An 18,246-nucleotide genomic window follows, 5' to 3' on the forward strand; every position below is an offset into this window, starting at 1 on the left:
AAACGCCCAGGTCGTTTTCTATTCCTATATAAGCAATGTGCCTATATAACGTATATTTGTATAGTTACGTACAGAAATTGGGTGATTCCACATGTATGATTCTGAAGTTTGATTATCAGGGAGATTAAAACTTAAAATAGGTAATTGGGATAATTTCTAAACCAAGGAATGCCGCTGGAGTGGGCAGAGTCAACAAGAGTTGTCACTGATACGTTCTATGCGTAAAGTCAATGGGCCTGGCTTTGGGAAAATGAGAGATCAGAGGGAATTCTTTTAGATGGAAAGAAAAATAAATGTGAGGCAGAAGGGTCAGACAGACCAGAAAGGAAACGACGATGTTCTCCTCCTTTCTTGCGTGCCTGAAGCACAAGCCAAAGAATCAGATATTACAAAGGACTAACGAAAAGACCACTACGCATTTGACAAGACTTCCCCCGCACCCCAAATAATTATTTCCCCTTTATTTGTTCTGATTGTAAGGACGGTACCCCTTACTCTGATTTCATCTGTGGCTACCAGGAACGCCTCCATGCTGGTTTGCTCAGTAGATAATGTCCTTCCAGTCCCCATGCCCGGAAGACCAGAGGTGGCACACTGCAGGCTTGGCTGTGTCCTGCAGCCCCTGGTTTCTCTCTCTTGTCCTCTGGGTGCTGGTTTCATGTTCAGGCCTCCTGCTCTATGTGGGCAGCTCCAGGCCAAAGAGCCACCCCGTCATATCCAGTGCAAGAAAGAATGTCCTTTTTAGTGGCTCCTTTTCTTGATTCCTTTCTTTTATTTATCAATTTCCAAAGCAATAATTTGGTGCCCTGGCAACTCCAATGGTATTAACACCTCTGGTACTATGCTAAGCACTTTACGTGCACTCTATCTCATTTAATTCCTACAACCCCACAAGGTCAGTGTTACTATATTTGCATTATCCTCATTTTGTAGATAGGAAAATGAGGCATGGAGAAGTGCAATCATGGGTCCCAAATCACAAGGCTTATACCTGATGGAGCCGCAATTCAAACACAGACAGTATGACTCCAAGGTCCCGACCCTAACCACTGAGCCCTGATGCCTCCCTTGCATCATGGCATTGAGTGTCACTGCCCCTTGGTGGCAGCGTGTGTGCTTAAACTGCAGAGGGGAAGGACGAACTCACCAGGGCTGGAACTGCACACCGAAATGTTCTGAGCTGTCTCTGCGATGGGAGCCCACACATCCTGTCAAGCTGCTGCTATTTCAGCTACAATATCATGTAAATAATTGTACACGAATTGGTAAAGTAAATTCACTTTCTTTACAATTTTAGTCTTGATTCCTTTTAAACTGTAACACTTAAGAATATGTCACACAGCTTACACTCGAGGTAGTATCTTTCCTAATGACATCTTAAAAAACTTGTCATGGCAGTTAGCCATGAGTAAATCACACCTTACAACTGTCAAAAAAAAAAATCTCCAAAATGATACACATCCAGTAACAGCAAGAGTTTTTCCTTAAAAATAACAGGCTTGCTACTCTTTAGGGACCAGCTGTGGGACACGGATTATTTACTCCATCTGAAAAGTGTAAATACCATTATCTGCTGAAATAACCTAACAGCCGTATCAATTTTTACTTAAAAATTTCAGGGAAAATGTTGCATAACTATGTTTGGAATTTGCTCCGGTAACTGACTTTAGTGGGTTGGCAAAATCCAAGAGAGTTTTAAAACAATGCTACTGTTGATCAACCAGTTGGGCTGTCAATCACTTACATGCCTTGTTTGTATTCATTAGCAAAAAGATACATCAAAGCCCCCTTACACAGGTATTAAATTGCTTACATTCCATTCTCCATATTTCCACAGGAGAGCTGTGGCAACGTGGCCCTGCCCTTCCTCACTTCGCCATCACGGCCATGGCTGAGCCTGTCAACAGCTCCCTGAGACAGAGCAGGGAGGAGAGGTTTCAGATTGCCACTTACAGGTTGTGTGGCGTCCTCTAGGCCAATTAGGAACGAGATGTGGAAGAGTAAAGATTCCAAGAGGTAGTCAAAGTCGGGGGGGTAGCAATAACCCAATCAGGACTCTGAATGGGTGGTGGGAAGAGAGCCACTCCTGCACACTTGCAGGTTCTTGGGGAGTTATTTCACTGAGCCTTGGCTCCTTATCTAGAAAGATGGTCGGAGTATAAAAATATCTACATGACCCAGTCTATTTCAAAACTGAAACCAGATAAAGAAAAGATCCTAATTTAGTGTTTAATACATAATAGATACTATTGTCATTTTATTAAAGAATCGACAACATAATTGTCTAGTTGAAGTGAATGTGTTGTAAGTTATGAAAGAAACAGAAAAAGAAAATTTGAAAACAAATCTGATCAATGACTAATTACATGTTTTTTTTAATGAGAAAGAAGTTTTATGAGATTTTCCCCTAATTTTTCCGGCTCTACAATTTCTTTTTTCTTCCCCCAAGCCCCACTGCATGGTTGTATATCCTAATTGTAAGTCCTTCTAGTTTTTCCATGTGGCCACAGCATGGCAACTGACAGATGGGTAGTGAGGTTCCATGACCGGGAAATGAACCTGGGCTGCCAAAGCGGTCAGCGCTGAACTTTAACCACTAGGCCATCAGGGCTGGCTGTACAATTTTAAAAGCCACACTTGCTGTTATTCATAATTACGGCAATCACATCTGAACCTAAACCCAATAGCCAGGAACCTAAAGTCTTCAAGCAAACAGGGACCGCTCTGATCAAGGACAAGGATTGTTTTAAAAGAGAAACCTTCAGAAGTGTGACGAAACTAAAAACAGGTATGATTCTAAACTGAGCTTTTTCAGGAAATGAAAAGAAGACTACTCTCTTTGTGCAGGCCGAGCAGGAATTCGATTGCCACAGGCTGCTGCTTTCTCCTAGAATTTCTGCAGCGTGTTCATTCAGCAGCCATTTGACTGACAGGTGGCATGCCATGAGCATCTCCACTAGCTTTGGCAAAACAAACCAATTTAATAATGTTTCACTGTCTGGAAACTCAATATTAAGTAATCAAATTCTAGTTTCTGAGAAGCTCATTTTCTGCAAATGAACTGTGATGTTCTGGGCATGGGTTTTCAAGGTCCTACTGGCAATTAAATCACTATTCTGTAAGCCCTTTAAGCAGAGAGAAGATGGAGGGGAAGGGAAGAGAAGGCAGGCACGAGGGATGACTAAAATGGCTTTTACTTAGCCGATCTGGTCTTTTTCTGCAAGGAGCTTGTTATCAAAGACAGCTGTCCATGTAATTTAGCATTTCCCTTTTGTTTTCACCGTGCCCCCACCCCCAGCTCCTCCCCAGAGATAATGAGCTGGTAAGCAGGAAAACAAGACAGAGGGAAACTATATCCACTATTTAAACGTCCCCTTTATGCTTCTCCTGGGACAGGGGCAAAGGAGTGGTCTGGGGGAAGGTGGGAGGGGGGCGGATGGGGAGGGGTGGGAGTTGCCTCCTCGAATGTTCGCTAACCGGGCTCTTGGCCAAGGCTGGATGAGGAAACTGATCAGGAAAGAATTTGTGACTGCCCTGCCACCTAATGTAACTACTTTAACTACTAGAGGCCTAGGTTGTTCTGCAACTTTTTCTTACAGGTGGGTTCAGATCAGATGCCGATTGAATGCTCAGCCGCAGACTGGGTCTAGACGTGATCTGCGGTATGTAAGGGACTGAATTGTGTCTCCCTCAAGCTCCTATGGTGAAGCCCTAGCCTCCCACATGACTGTGTTGGAAGACAGGGCCTCACAGAGGAAATTTACATTAAATAGGGTCGTAAAGGCGGGGCCCTAATCTAACAGGACTGGTGTCCTCATAAGAAGAGAAGGAGACGTCAGGGACGCATGCACATACAAGATGGGCCGTATGAGGACAAGGCCACCTGCAAGCCAAGGAGAGAGGCCTCGGGAGAAACCAACCGGCTGACACATTGGTCTTGGACTTCTGGCCTCCAGAATGGGGAGAAAATAAGCTTCTGTGTTTAAGCCCCCAGTCCGTGGTAATTTGCTATGGCAGCCCCAGCAAACTAATACAGTCACGTGCCGCATAACATTTCAGTCGACAGACCGTGTGTGTGACGGGGGTCCCGTAAGATCAGTACCCTACAGCCTAAGTGTGTAGTAGGCTCTACCATCTAGTTTTGTGTAAACACACTCTGTGATGTTTGCACAACGACAAAATTGCCTGACGATGCACTTCTCAGAACATATCCCCATTGTTAACAGACACAGGACCGTACATCAAACTTATATGAGTACTTCCTTCCCTCTATCCACTTTATCAATGAACATCAACAAAATACGTTTTCCCCCTACTTTAACTTTCCCCAGTTCCCGGACTGAGAGTCCTAATTATGGTACTTGCAGAGGCTTCTCTAAGTAGAACGCTCTTTCTCACGGCAAGGAGACAATAATTAAAGACAATAAAGTTCTACGTGGGTGCAGCTACTAACTGGGAAGTGCGCACCCAGCTGCCCCTCCTGGGGCCTCCAACACTGCGGGGTCACAGCAGCCGCCCAGACCTGCTTCCTCTGGGTTAATGCAGTGGAAGAGAAAGAAAACTGTGGACCAAATATCTTTAGATCATTCGCAAATCATGCACCTCTCCCTCTGTTTCTCACAAATACAGAGAAGATATTAAAAATAAGGAGAAACACTAAGAGAGCAAAGATGACAGATTCTCTTTTTTTAAAGTTATTTTTTATCAAAGTAAGTCATGCACCTGGCTTGAAAGGTCACGCTGTTCCTTAAGGCATACTATAAAAAACGACAGTTCCCTGTCCACTGCTGTCCCAGCTGCATTCCTTCTCCTCGGAGGCAACCACCATCATCTCTCAGCTTCTTCTTTTAACCTTTCACTGCTCCTTCTTGATGTGCAACTTCAGATACTATCTCTTGGCTTTCTAATACAGAAGAAGAGGATTTAGCTCTCTTACAGCCTACTACCCGTGATCCCCCATCCTCTTTCCATCTCTCAAATACAGAACTATCATTCCTTTTGGTTCTATCAAGATTTATGAGGACTATGTAAATATCATTCACAGTGAGGCCCCCATACATATTCATACATACATCACACATCTACATAGCTGTCTGACCCCTGTTTCTCCTAGAGTTAATAACTGTCTTGTATCTTTGTTAGCTTAGGTTTCTACATCCCCGTCATTCATGCACCAATGCACCCTGACAGCTTAGGTCATCCCTTTGTACGTCCGAGCATGAGATTAGTTTCCCTTGCATCATCCTGTAGACCTACTGGGATCTCTCCCTTTGCCATGAGCCTAAGGATTCTCCTCTAGTCTTTTCTATTGTCTCATTTTCCATTTGCTGTACCCAGATTGGGGTGACTCCCAATAACTCCCTCTCCTCGAGTGCAGGTGAGACTGCGACTTGCTTCTAACCAAGAGAACACGGCACATTGATAGGATGTCCCTTGGTCTCCGCAGATTCAAGGGCAAAACTTCCCCCCACGTTGGCTCTCAACCAGCTACTATGGTATGAGAGAGCCTAAGAAGGCCACGTGGCAAAAACCACACGTGGCCTGCCAGACTTGAGTGTGGCCTCCCACGGAAGCCAGCAAAAGGCTGGGCCCTCAGTCCCACAACCGTGAGGACCCGGAAACTGCCAACAACCCGTGAGCTTGGAAGAGGACTCCATCCTCAGATGAGACCACAGCCCCAGCTGATGCCGTTACTGCAGCCGGAAGCAGAGAACTTCAGTAGGCTGCGCTTGGACTCCTGATCCACAGCAACTGTGAGACAACAAGCACGTATCGTTTTAGGCTGCTAATCTGCGGCAATTTGTTATACAGCATAGAAAATTAACACACTTATCTTTCTCTTTTAAATTTTTTTCTCTTAGTTTCCTACTTTCTGGAACTTTATTTTAAAAACATCGCATTATTTAGTACACAATAAGCTGCCCATATTTAAGTGCAAAGTTTATTGTCTGCTAACACAAAACAAGCTGCTACGAACATGTGTGTATGGATCTTTATATGGACGTATGTTTTGTTTCTCTTGAGTAAATACTTAGGGATGGAGTGACTCGATCATATGGTAGGTGCGTGTGTAACTTTTAAAGAAATTATCAAACTGTTTTCTAAAGGGGTTGTACTATTATATATTCCTACCAGCTGTCTATGTCAGTTCCAGTTGTTCACATCCTCACTATCATTTCATATGATCAGTCTTTTTAACTTCAGATATTCTAATGGCTATGTAGTAGTATCTTGTTGTGGCTTTAATTTGAGTTTCCCTAATATTTTCATGTGCTTATTACCCGTATTATTTTCCTGGGTGAAGTGTCCATTCAAATCTTTTACTCCTTTTTTAAAAGAGTTGTTTGATGATTTGCAAATGTATTCTCCCTCTCTGTGGCCTATTTAGTTTCCAGATATTTGGGGTTTTTCCAGATGTCTTTCAGTGTTGATTCCTAATTTAATTCCATTGTGGTTAGAGAACATATTTTGTATGATATGAATCCTTTAAAATTTATTGAGACTTAATTTGTGGCCCAGAATATGGTCTGTCTTGGCAAACACTCTGTGTACATTTGAAAAGAATGTGTATTCTGCTGTTGTTAGGTGGAGCGTTCAATTAATGCCATTAGGTCAAGCGGGGTCGTAGTATTGTTCTAGTCTTCTATCTCCTCATTCACTTTCTGTTTACTTGTTCTGAGAGGGGTTTTAAAATATGACTACATTTGTGGTTTTCTCTGTTTTCTCTCACAGCTTTGCTTCATATATGTTGAAGCTTTGTTACTAGATACATAAACACGTAGGATTATTATTCCTGTTGATGAAACGGCCCATTTACAATTATGAAACAAGCCCCTTTTCCTTGATAATATTCCTGCCTCTACTTCTATTTTGATAACCACTCTAGCTTTGTTTTTCATTAGTACGAGCATTTTCCCAGCCTTTTTCCTTTAACTTACCTATGTCTTTAAAATGGCTTTCTCATTGGCAGCATACAGTTGGGTCTTGCATTTTAAGCCAATCTGACAACCTCCGTCTTTTAATTAGGGCATTTAGATCATTTATGTTTAATGTAATTATTGATAGAGTTGGGTTTAAATCTACTGTCTTGCTAGTCTTTTTTCTCTTTGTCAGATTTGTTCTTTGTTCCTTTTCTGCCTTCTTTGGATTATTTTTAATGATTTCATTTTATTTCTTTGCTGGTTTATTAACTATAACTCTTTGTTGTGTTATTTCGGTGGTTTCCTTAGTGTTTATGACATACACAACTTTTCACAGTCTACCTTCAAGTGATATTAAATCACTTCATACATAGTATGAGTCTAACAAAGTATATTTCCATTTCTTTCTTCCTGGACTTTGTGCTATTTGTCCTATATTTTCCTTCACATATTTTATAAACCCCACACTACCTTTCTATTATTTTTGCTTCATATAGTCATTTATCTTTCAAAGAGACTTAAATAAGAACAAAAGTCTTGATGTTTACCCATGTGGTTACTATTTCTGGGGCTCTTCATTTCTTTGAGTAAACCCAGGTTTCTGTCTGGTGTAATTTCCATTCTGCCTGAAGGACTTCTTTTAATATTTCTTGTACTTCAGGTTGGCTAGTGATGGCTCTTTTCAGGTTTTGCTTGTCTAAAAAAGTCTTTATTTCGCCTTAGTTTTTGAAAGATATTTTAACCAGGTAGAGAATTCTAATTTGAGAATTTTCATTTTGAGAAAGATGTTGCCCTACTGTCTTCCAGTCTGCATTGTTTCCGATAAGAAATCAGCTGTCAATTTTTTTTTTTTTGAGGAAGATTAGCCCTGAGCTAACATCTGCTGCCAATCTTCCTCTTTTTGCTGAGGAAGACTGGCCCTGAGCCAACATCCGTGCCCATCTTCTCCTGCTTTATATGTGGGATGCCTACCACAGCATGGCTTGCCAAGCAGTGCCATGTCAGCACCGGGGATCCGAACCGGCGAACCCCAGGCCACCGAAGTGGAACGTGTGAACTTAACCGCTGCATCACTGGGCCAGGCCTCCAGGTGTCAATTTATCTTTGTTCTTCTGTACACAAAGTGCCTTTTATCCTCTGCTTATTTTTAAGATTCTTTCTTGTCAGTTATAAGCAATTAAAAAAATTTTTTTAACAAGTTATAATTGACATATAATATTATATTAGTTTCAGACATACAACATAATGGTTTGATATTTGTATATATTGCAAAATGATCACCACACTAACTCTAGTTAACATCTGTCACCATACATAATTACAAGAATCTTTTTCTCGTAATGAGAAATTTTAAGATCTATTCTCTCAGCAACTTTCAAATACACAATACAATATTATTAACTATAGTCACCATGTTGTACTTACATCCCCAGGACTTATTTATTTTTATAACTAGCAATTTGTACCTTTTGACCCTTTCACCCATTTAAGCAATTTAAGATGTGCCTTGCTGTAATTTTCTTCACATTTCTTGTACTTTGGGTTTGTTGAGCTTCTTGAATCTGTAGGTTTATAGTTTCTGTCAAGTTAGAAACAATTTTGGCCATTATTTCTCAAAATATTTTCAGTCTTCTCCTTTCTCTCCTGTGGGACTCTAATTATATGTATTTTTCAAGACCTGAAATTGTCCCAAGGCTTACTGATGCTCTCTTCATTTTTTTCAGCCCTTTTCTGTTTCATTTTGGATAGCTTCTATTGCTCTGTCTTCAAGTGACTAATCTTTTCTCGGTAACACCTAATCTGCCATTAATCACAGTATTTTTTCATCTCAGACATTGTAGTCTTCATCTCTAAAAGTTTGATTTGTCTTTTTTATATCTTTTTTGTCTCTACGTAACATGTGAAATCTTTCCTCTAGTTTCTTGAACATACAGCTTACTTTCATAATAATTGTTTTAATGTCTCTGTCAACGAAGTCTATCATCTGTGTCATTTAAGGGTTAATTTTGATTGATTTTTTTCATTATAGGTGGTATTTTCCCACTTGTTTGCATGCCTGATGATTCTGGGTTGGATGTCAGACATTTCATCTTCTTGGGCACTGGATAGTTTTGTATTTTTATAAATATTTTTATACTTTGTTCTGGGACACAGTTGAGTTACTTGGACCCAATTTGATCTTTTTGGGTTTTGCTTTTAAAGGTTTGTTGGGTGGGACCAGAGCTGTGTTTGGTCTAGGATTAATTTGTTCCCTACTACTGAGGCAAGACCATTCTCAGTATTCTAACCCGTGTGCTCAGATTATGAAGCTAAAGCCTAAGAAGCAGGCCCCCCTTCCTGGTCCTCTGCAGGAGCCATAGACGATTCCTTGGAATTCTTTTGGGTGATTATTTCCCTGGCTTCGGGGAGTTTCTTCACATGCATACACTGATCAGGACTCACTCCGATACTCAAGGAGGACCCTCTGTAGAGCTTGAGAATCTCTCCCTGTGCAGCTCTTTCCTCTCAGGTACTCTGCAAACTCTAGCTGCCTTGGTTTTCCTGGACCCCAGCTCCATGTCTCCAACTCAGGAAGTTTGTGGAGCTCTGCCTGGGTTCCTTCTCCCAACACAGCAGCCTAGAACATTTCCAGGCAGTAGGCTGGGGCAACTGGAGGGCTCAGCTTGTTTGTTTCCAGTTTCTCAGGAATCAGTGTCCTTTGCTGCCTGATGTCCCACATCTTATGTGATGTTTTTTCATATACTTTGTCCAGGAGTTTAGTTGCTTCAAACGGGAGGGTAAATCTGGTCCCTCTTACCCTACCTTCACTAGAATGCACTTGACTTTTAAGAATATTATATCTCAAGGGGTGAGATATCATTGGCTTATAAATCTGAGTATGAATTTTATAGGCTGATGGAGGTTTTAAAGCTTATTATGCCACTCATTCCATCTAATTAAAGAATAAGGTTAGTGGAAAAAATGTACTATTATATATAATGACAGAATTTGATTTTAAGATAAGCGGTCCAATAATAGAATTATATTAATAATAGAAGTCCAATGGCACACAATTCAATGAGCTAAAAACTAAATCACTTTCTTAAATCCAGAGCCAAAATTCCATTCATTTATTAACACATGAAATAAACACAGAAATCTTTTTGTTTGTTTGCGATCTTTAAAAGGAGGCATGAGAAATTCTGTACTTAATGTAGATTAATATTGTGTACAATTTTTAAGAAGAAAATTGTAGAAATGACCAGGAATTAGGCAACAGACATTTTAGCTTTAAATTTATAAATTGAAAAACAAAAATAAAAAAGACGATTCTTTAGTTACTGCTCAGTTATCTCTTCTCTCTATCAAAACAAGTCGGTTTTCTCTGAACTTGTCTTTTTTTGGCAGGCCAGCTCCTTACTTCACTGCTCCGCCTCCGACACGAGCAGCAAGAACCGTTTGAAGCTCAGTGTGCCTCCCTCTGCTGCCCTCTCCGTGACCTTGGTGAATGAAAGCTTCCTATGATGGCACATTCTCAAATAAGTATGTGGCTCCAGCATCTGACAAGCGTCTGAGTAATTCTCCAGCATGCTGAAGGACAGCCACACCATCAGCCCACTAGCTATTTTCCCACAGAAACCCAGCCAATAAAGCCTGAAGTTTTCATACACGCATATGTAAATAACACAAAGCATTAATGTCGATGTACTTTACCACAGCACGCAGTTCCATCAGCGTCACCTGTCTCCTAGCTTAGGATGCTGTTCCATTTTGACCAAAATCTCCCTTTCACTTTCTCCTCCTTCTATCTCCATGTCCCACAACCATTCTTCCTATTGCAATGGAATCCTCTATAAGCCAAAGGAAACTGGGCGCTTATGTGAAAATTTAATTTCGAGCACATATATCCGCTAGATGTGGCAAGACTAGAAATAACACTTATTTCGTATGCTGTTATATTTCAGAGTTGAGGCAGAGTGACCTGCAGCAGGGCTTTGAATTCCCTAAACAAACGGGAAATGGCTGGGGGCTTCCAGCCCAGCTGCTTCCCCTCCCTGCAGTCAATGGGGATTTCCGAGAGGGTAAGAACAGGGCTGGCCATCTGCCTCAGGGAGTGGCATCTCCGCCCTTTTCACTTCATTCCTACCAGTACTTGGGGACACTGGGAAAGCAAAACCAGTTCCTAAAGGGAAAGAAGTTAACAGGAGTCTTGAGACAGTTTTGCGTGCTTATTATCCAAACATAAAATTGTACGGACCTCTCTTTTCTTCTAAATCACAGGTTAGAAAACTATGGCCCACCAGCCAAATTGGGCCAGCCGCCTGGTTTTATAAATAAAGATTTATTGGAGCACAGCAGCACTCATTCGTTTGTACATTGTCTGTGGCTGCTTTTGCACTATAATAGCATTTGTGCCAAGACAGCAGAGTTGAGTAGTGAGGACAGAGACCTTACGGCCTGCAAGGCCAAAAATATTTACTATCTGGGCCTTCACAGAAAGTATCTGCTGACCTGTGTTCTAACAGACAATGTTACAGACAAAAGGGTTTAATAAAAGCCAAGAGAGATGAATTTCAGAGGAATGTGGGTCTTCTGTAACTTAAAGACACCAAAACCATTTTATAACCAGTAAACTGCAGATGTCAACCTGGTGACGGTGTTTCGAATCTAGATTACTGGTTCGACAATACACACATTTTCCAAAAATGAAAGGTCAAGGGCATTAGTCCGGTATATTCTCAATTCTATAGGAGAGTCATTCTCAGTTTACAAGATATGAGTGGTGGTACGTTAATCATAGTGTTGTTTGCTTAGAGTCCACTTCATAGATTTTAATTCATGGAGTTCTAATTTGCAGCATGCAATTCATTGATTCTAATTCATAAAACCTACTTTGTAGATTCTAGCTACAACTTTTACTTGGAATCTAATTTTCTTCCATTGGGAAAACACCTGAGTTCTTGGAGATGTGACATCTTCTTGCACCAAAAAGCAAAACCTTCTGTTCCACTTGGGCTAGAGGTGGAAGCCTATGTGTGTGTCATCTGAAGGCTGAAAGAATGACACTCACTCTTGCTCACTCAGAGTAGGACAGAACCAGGTACTCTGTGTCAATGTAAGAGCGGCACCCACTCGTCGATGTTTAAGAGGCGGTGTTTTGTGCACTGAAGTAGAAAACACAGCTTCTGTGGCGTGTTCGGTGTATCAATGGGATTCGTTGTGGGATCTATGAGAGCTCTGAAATGGCACTGGGGTGATCTAGTACTTGCTAATTTCCTTTTAGACCTGGCCCGTTGTCACATGGGATTGTCTGGCAAATGGCCCCAAAGGCCCCAACTGGCTCTGAGATGAGAGGGTCACCAGAGGGCCCTTAACAGGGAGGTGATCCTTGGATAGGCAGTTAACTAGAACCAAGGACACACGATGCTCACTGAAGAAACACAGGCCTATCGAAGAAGAAAAGTCGCCAAAGCAAAGGGGTTTAGCTAATAATGGGAGGGGGCGCTTTCCGAAGATGAAAAACCAAAGTTATAGATCCAGGGGAGATGAATGCAATAGGAAAACAGCATCATAGGGAATTTGGCCAAGGTGAGGAGTAGGAAAGGGAAAAAGCACAGAGTAGGCTAGAATCTACTGTATGGATTCTGTATTTAGCTTTTGTCATGACGAGCCAGCATCTGAAAGTCTTCTGCCCTACTGAGCCAGCAAGGGAACAACTTGTTTGTTCTTGACCATGCCTTACCCTTCCTGGCTGTATAACCTGGAGGGCCAGAGGTCCCTATCAAGAAAAAGAAAAGCACCTAATTGAACATTGTGTAATCGTGTGGTCTCATGTACCTGGGTTCGGGCCTTATGTCTGCAGTCACTTTGGAACCAAGCCACAGCTGAAAAACCATTGGGTAGAGGCGGCTGCACTGAAAACATGAAATCAGGACTTGCTGCACCCCACCCCCCTTGCCACTGGCCCCGCCTTCCCCAGCCTCCCAGGCTGAATTCCTCATCTTTCGCCAAGACTGTCCCCAAATTATGATTGATGTAAGGATTGCAATAAAACCATACCATAGTTTTAGTCCTTTCCAAAAATTTAATGAAATCAGGCACACTGGCACAAGTCCACAGGGAAGGAATCAAAGCTGAATACCAAGATCAGTGCTTCAAAGAAACCAAGCTGAGTTCAAAAGAAGGAAGACTGCGGACAAGCAGTGATACCACTCTTAAGGATATTGATGACCCCTTCCACAAATGGGTCCTTGTCGACAATGCCAAGTGTGGAGAGAACAGTAACGTTCTCGCCTACTTAAGTTCTTAAGTCCTTAGCTTTTATATACTGTCAAGTATAACTCTCTTAGGTTGTAAGGGAATGATTTTTAAGTTAAAAAATTTATGCAATTCATATTAAGCTTAAGAAATTTCTATTTAACCTTTGAAAAAAATAATCGGGCTGTGTACTCAGAATACTGAGAGAGTCTCCTGGGATCAGTGGATGGAAACATTCAAAGTCTGAAAAAATGCTGAAAGAGTGAAGGGCAGGGAGCGGGCTGGAAAGCATATGGATGTTGTAACGGAACCTTCAGTTCAAGAAGAACCCGACCCGCAGCAGCTACTTGGAGCCACGGGGAAATGCCTCAGGATTTGAAAGATCTGGCAGCGTTATTAACCATGTCCAAGAACAAAAAGTGAAAAACGATACTGGAAAGTCCTGAGGTGTCTCCATCTCCATCATCGATAAGATCTTGGCTCAAGTTCCTCTTAATGGCTCCCTGGGCAAAAGGCAACAGCCCCCCACAAAATCACAATGTGGCTTTTCTACTTCAGTGTGGTCAGGCAAGCACGCCTCTGTTGCTACAGACAGGAGGACTAGCACAAACTTTCCTCTGTCATCTTTTGATTTAATCAAAGCACAGTGCCGTTATCAGATCTGTATTCTAGCTGTCGTTGGGCTTTGTTTACCCAGAAGTCTCCTCTGTTGCCAACGGAATTAATCAGAATTTTGTTATCTGTTTAGCATCACTCACCTCTTTTATGTAGCCATGCCTGAGAACAAACTTTTTATTCAAACACTACTTTCAAGTCCTCCTGGATATCTCTTAGGGCCTGACTAAAAGTTACTAACATGCAACCAAGAATAGCCATCCACTGTTTACATGCACCAGAGGTCCACATGCAATACACGGGACACGTCGGAGGTCGTCTGGCTGGTGTCCGCACGACGTCAGCAGAAAGGAAAGGAATGAATGGTGATGCCAAGCTGGCAGGTGGCCACCACGTTCCAATTCCCGGAGAAGAAGCGACCACATGGTAAGCCTCGGTCAGTGGGTTTGAAAGATTTCACTGTACGAGTACATGGAGATATGTGTTTATATATACATAGTTGTCTACCTGTATTTAAGTTAACACAATCTTATTTCCAGGGTTATCAGGCAATAAGCTGGTATTGGATTACTTATGAACCTAACAAAAACTGCGATTTAAAAAAAATGATTAAATAATTTGTGATACTTGTAAGTGGTTAAACTAACATAATTTGATTTTATAATAATTAAATTGATATGTTTTTAACACTAATATGGACTACAAAGATCTACATAAGCTGCTTTGATGTTGACTATGAATAAGGAATAAGATAAGTAACCGTAGGAATTTTGTGAGAATGAGATGAGAAACCTCAAGTCTGGGAGGACACAGGTAGGGGCTGGAGGGAGGTTCATGCATTGCAGAAAGGATGCCCTCTGGCCACTGACTCTTCGGAAGGGCCAGGAATAGACTAAGGAGCAACCCACTTTTCCTGTGGTTCTTTTTAAGCCAAAACATTATCTTATTTGATTTATTTATTTATTTTTTAAAAAGTGTTTCCCATTATCTGGTTTCCCTTTTACTTGTCATTTTCCCTAAGGCACAGGAAGTACAATGGAGAGCACATGAATTTGGGATTAGAGAGATCTAGATTTAAAACTTTATTTTTTTTCTCCCCAAAGCCTCAGTACGTAGTTGTATATCCTAGTTGTAAGTCCTTCTAGTTCTTCTATGTGGGAAGCCGCCACAGCATGGCCTGATGAGCAGTGTGTGTGTCATGCCCAGGATCCGAACTGGCCAACCCCAAGTCGCCAAAGCGAGTGCGCGAACTTAACCACTATGCCACCGGGAGGGCCCCAAAACATTATTTAAAAAAAACTGAATGCTATCCAACCTTTATGAGTATGGTGACCTCTTTTTGAAGAAAATTAATTCCTATGCAGTAAAACCCATTCCACGTGAAAATGTGTAATGAGAAGGAGCTCCTAGAAATTGAGTGTTATGCTTTTAAATGACTTTGTATTTCATATACGCAAACATCTATGTATAACTAATAGTAGTTTTTGCTTATGGGAGACACCAGACTTATTCACATTCATTCACTCTACAGACCAGGCGCAGTCTGAGCAGCAGCCTTTGGGGTCCTGCCTCATCAGCGCTCTCGTCCTGGTCTTCTCGTAAGTGTGGAGGCCACTTGCAAGCAGTGCGTGGGGTCTGTCCCTCCTTCCCTCACAGGATGAACATGACAGTCACCCCCTGGCTGGCCACACGGATGGGTCAGGACTGGGACAGGAAGCTAACGGGGCTTGTCAGGGGACTCCTGAATGCTGACATGCAGGTGGTGAGAGAGAAGTTTCCTCTTCCTCTGGGAGAGTGAGCTTGAAGTTTGAAGTAGGCCACTCAGGGAGTGGAGGGCATCGCTCTGAGGGAGGCAGGGCTGAGAAATGCAGAGCAAGAGCCAGAATCCTGACCCCAGCCGTGGCTAAAGCCAGACCCCTGGAACTTTTTGGTTATCTGGGTCATTTCATTCCCTCCTTTTACAGAAGTTTGAGTTGAGTTTCTCTTACTTGCAACCAAAAGACAGTTCTGACAAACACAATGAGTGTCAGGCCTCACTGGCTAGGAAGGACTCCGCCACAGCCCCCTGCCCAGGGCCCTCAGAGGGGGAAGTGATGGAGGGAGTGGGGACAGTAGCAAGGACGGCCAGGGGAGGTGGAGCCACCACGGCCTGACGCCCCAGCAGGCCTTCCCTCCCACAGAAAAGGAGGTCATCTGCTTGCCTAAAGAGCTCCTTCTGTGCTAACGTGTCCTCGGCTGTTAGACTGCAGCGGCATTTCAGATACTCCTAAATTAAATCACACCACATCGGCACAAAACTGTGAGGAAATGTGCAGGAGGTCATCTAAGAACATTGACACATTTGTCAAGATTAGCAAACATCTGCCACCTTGAAAAGTTATAAGCTATGAGTGGGTTTAATATTTTAAGAGATTTTTTTTTTTTGAACAATGGTGAGTATTAAACCAATCTTCACTAAATTGGAAAGAAACACCCTATTTCCAACAAGCTAAAAAAAAAAAATTAACACTTCAAGGAATTTACCAGGAATTTAAGAAATGGCATGAAGAGAAAAATTTTAGACTTATGACATACAAAGTGAATTTCTTTGGAAACAAACTCTGTAAGGGAAATCAGAGTTTTTTAAGAGACCACTCCTCGAATTGATTACTTTTGCCAAATATTAACCTTATTTTCATTCTTTGATTCTTTTAGGACTTTAAAATAGTTTATTTTTAAGACAAACAATTTGATTATGTATTTTGAGAAACTCGCAATCTGTGAGTTCATCCAGGAGTGGCCTGGTCCCAGTGGAAAGATTCATGACAAAAATACACTGAGTATCTTTTAAAATTCTAAGCAGCATGTGCTGAAAGTGAACACTCCCAGAAATACTCCTAACGCCCTGGGGCAACTATATAATATGACCCTGTACTTTATTCGAGTTATCGCCCTGTTGAAAAAAAAATGGAACACGATTCAGATCGTTAGTTTTAAAGGTATATTTTCCAACACTCGTTAACTTCCAACTTGAGGCCAGATAATGTAACATGACAGCTGGTGTTACTTTCTTCTTCCCATTGTTGACATTTGGATGTTTAATTATTCTATTCAGTTAACTGTCTAAATACATTTGCATAAGTTTGCAATAGTATCAGATGGAAGGCTTCATGGATTTGTCAATATTATTTTTGGCTAGCTTAATGGAAAGGAAACACGCTCTGCAAAAGCACAAAATTTTGAACAGAGAAATATGCAAACTGCCCTTCCATCTGCATAAGACATATTTGTTGGTAAAGTATAAAAGAAAAGAAAGATGGGCGTTTAACTAGATTACTCATCTTACAAAATATTCAGCCTTGTTCCTATGCTATGCTGCACAGTTTCAATTAATCATGTTTGAAAGCTGGAAGAACAAAGACTGTTTGGATGACAAATGAGGCAGTAAATGAAGCTGAGATAGGAATAAAGATTCAAGAGGGAAATATTCTGTTTCTTTTTTAATATGCATTTTGAGATCATGCAAATGACCTGCAACTTGTTTGAAAATCTACACTCTACTACTAAGTTCGACTCTGCACGTCTTTCATGATATCCCGAGACAATTCAGAATAATGCAAAATTCTCTATTTATACTCACCAAAAAGTAGCAAACACATATAAATGCATGCAAGCTAGCCATAAAAAGGGCTAGAGTGGACATCAGAGGTTATTTCTTTAGGGGCCAAAGTTAGCTCCTAAAACCAAGGCTGAATTACAAGTGTTGAGCTAAATGGATGTCTTACAGAACAACAGTCAAACTACTTTCTAGTACTTTTCTATCCGAGTGTCAGGCCACCCAAGAATGAAATCCAAAACTGAATAAATAGGCAGCGACCTCATCTTACGGTTTTCAAGTTCCACTTTATCCTTTATCAGAGCTTCAGGCAAATAATTAACATGTTTTGAGTTTGGCTTATTTTCATTTCCCATATCCAAGGGCTCACCCTGCCTACTCTCGCCCCCAACACACTCCTGGTATAAAAGCTGTTTCTTTCCTGGCCCTAGAAAATAAGCAACTTGAGGGCAAAGACTTTGCCACATTTATCTCTTTATTCTTAGCAGTGAACTGACTGCCCAGAAACATAAACATTTGTTGAACAGACAAAAGAATAAAGAGGAGAGAAAGGCCTTAACTTACTGCCCTTTGATAATCCATGTTGACTGACTTAGAGGCTGCTTAGAAATCCCTTCCAGGTGGAGCCTTGATGGTATCAATCCCACTTTTCAGGGTCCAAGGATCAAACGCATTGTGAAATAAGTTGTATTAAGCAAACTCACAAGAGTTTGTTTCATAATCTAAATACCATTTTATTCACTATGGACATCAGACGACTTCGCCGTTCTGAGAAGGCAGTGTGGAATGATGGAAGCATCAACAGACTCGGAACAGAACATTGTGCCGCCGAGCCACAGCATGGTGCCCTTAGTTTTCTCATTTACATAATGAGAAAGT

General features: G+C 41.5%; 1 protein-coding gene and 1 long non-coding RNA gene across 4 annotated transcripts in view; one reads left to right on the top strand and one right to left on the bottom strand.

The window, feature by feature from the left end:
- MTHFD1L (methylenetetrahydrofolate dehydrogenase (NADP+ dependent) 1 like) overlaps positions 1 to 18,246 on the bottom strand; it is a 191,134-nt gene that overhangs the window by 12,448 nt on the left and 160,440 nt on the right. The gene's annotated exons all lie outside the window — the stretch shown is intronic.
- LOC139080838 (uncharacterized) lies at positions 2,621 to 16,274 on the top strand. Its single transcript, XR_011535661.1, has 3 exons — positions 2,621 to 2,788; positions 10,308 to 14,198; positions 15,304 to 16,274. It is a non-coding gene; the product is annotated as an uncharacterized lncRNA (long non-coding RNA).

Source organism: Equus przewalskii, chromosome 32 (assembly GCF_037783145.1).
Source record: "Equus przewalskii isolate Varuska chromosome 32, EquPr2, whole genome shotgun sequence".
Lineage (NCBI taxonomy): Eukaryota > Metazoa > Chordata > Mammalia > Perissodactyla > Equidae > Equus > Equus przewalskii.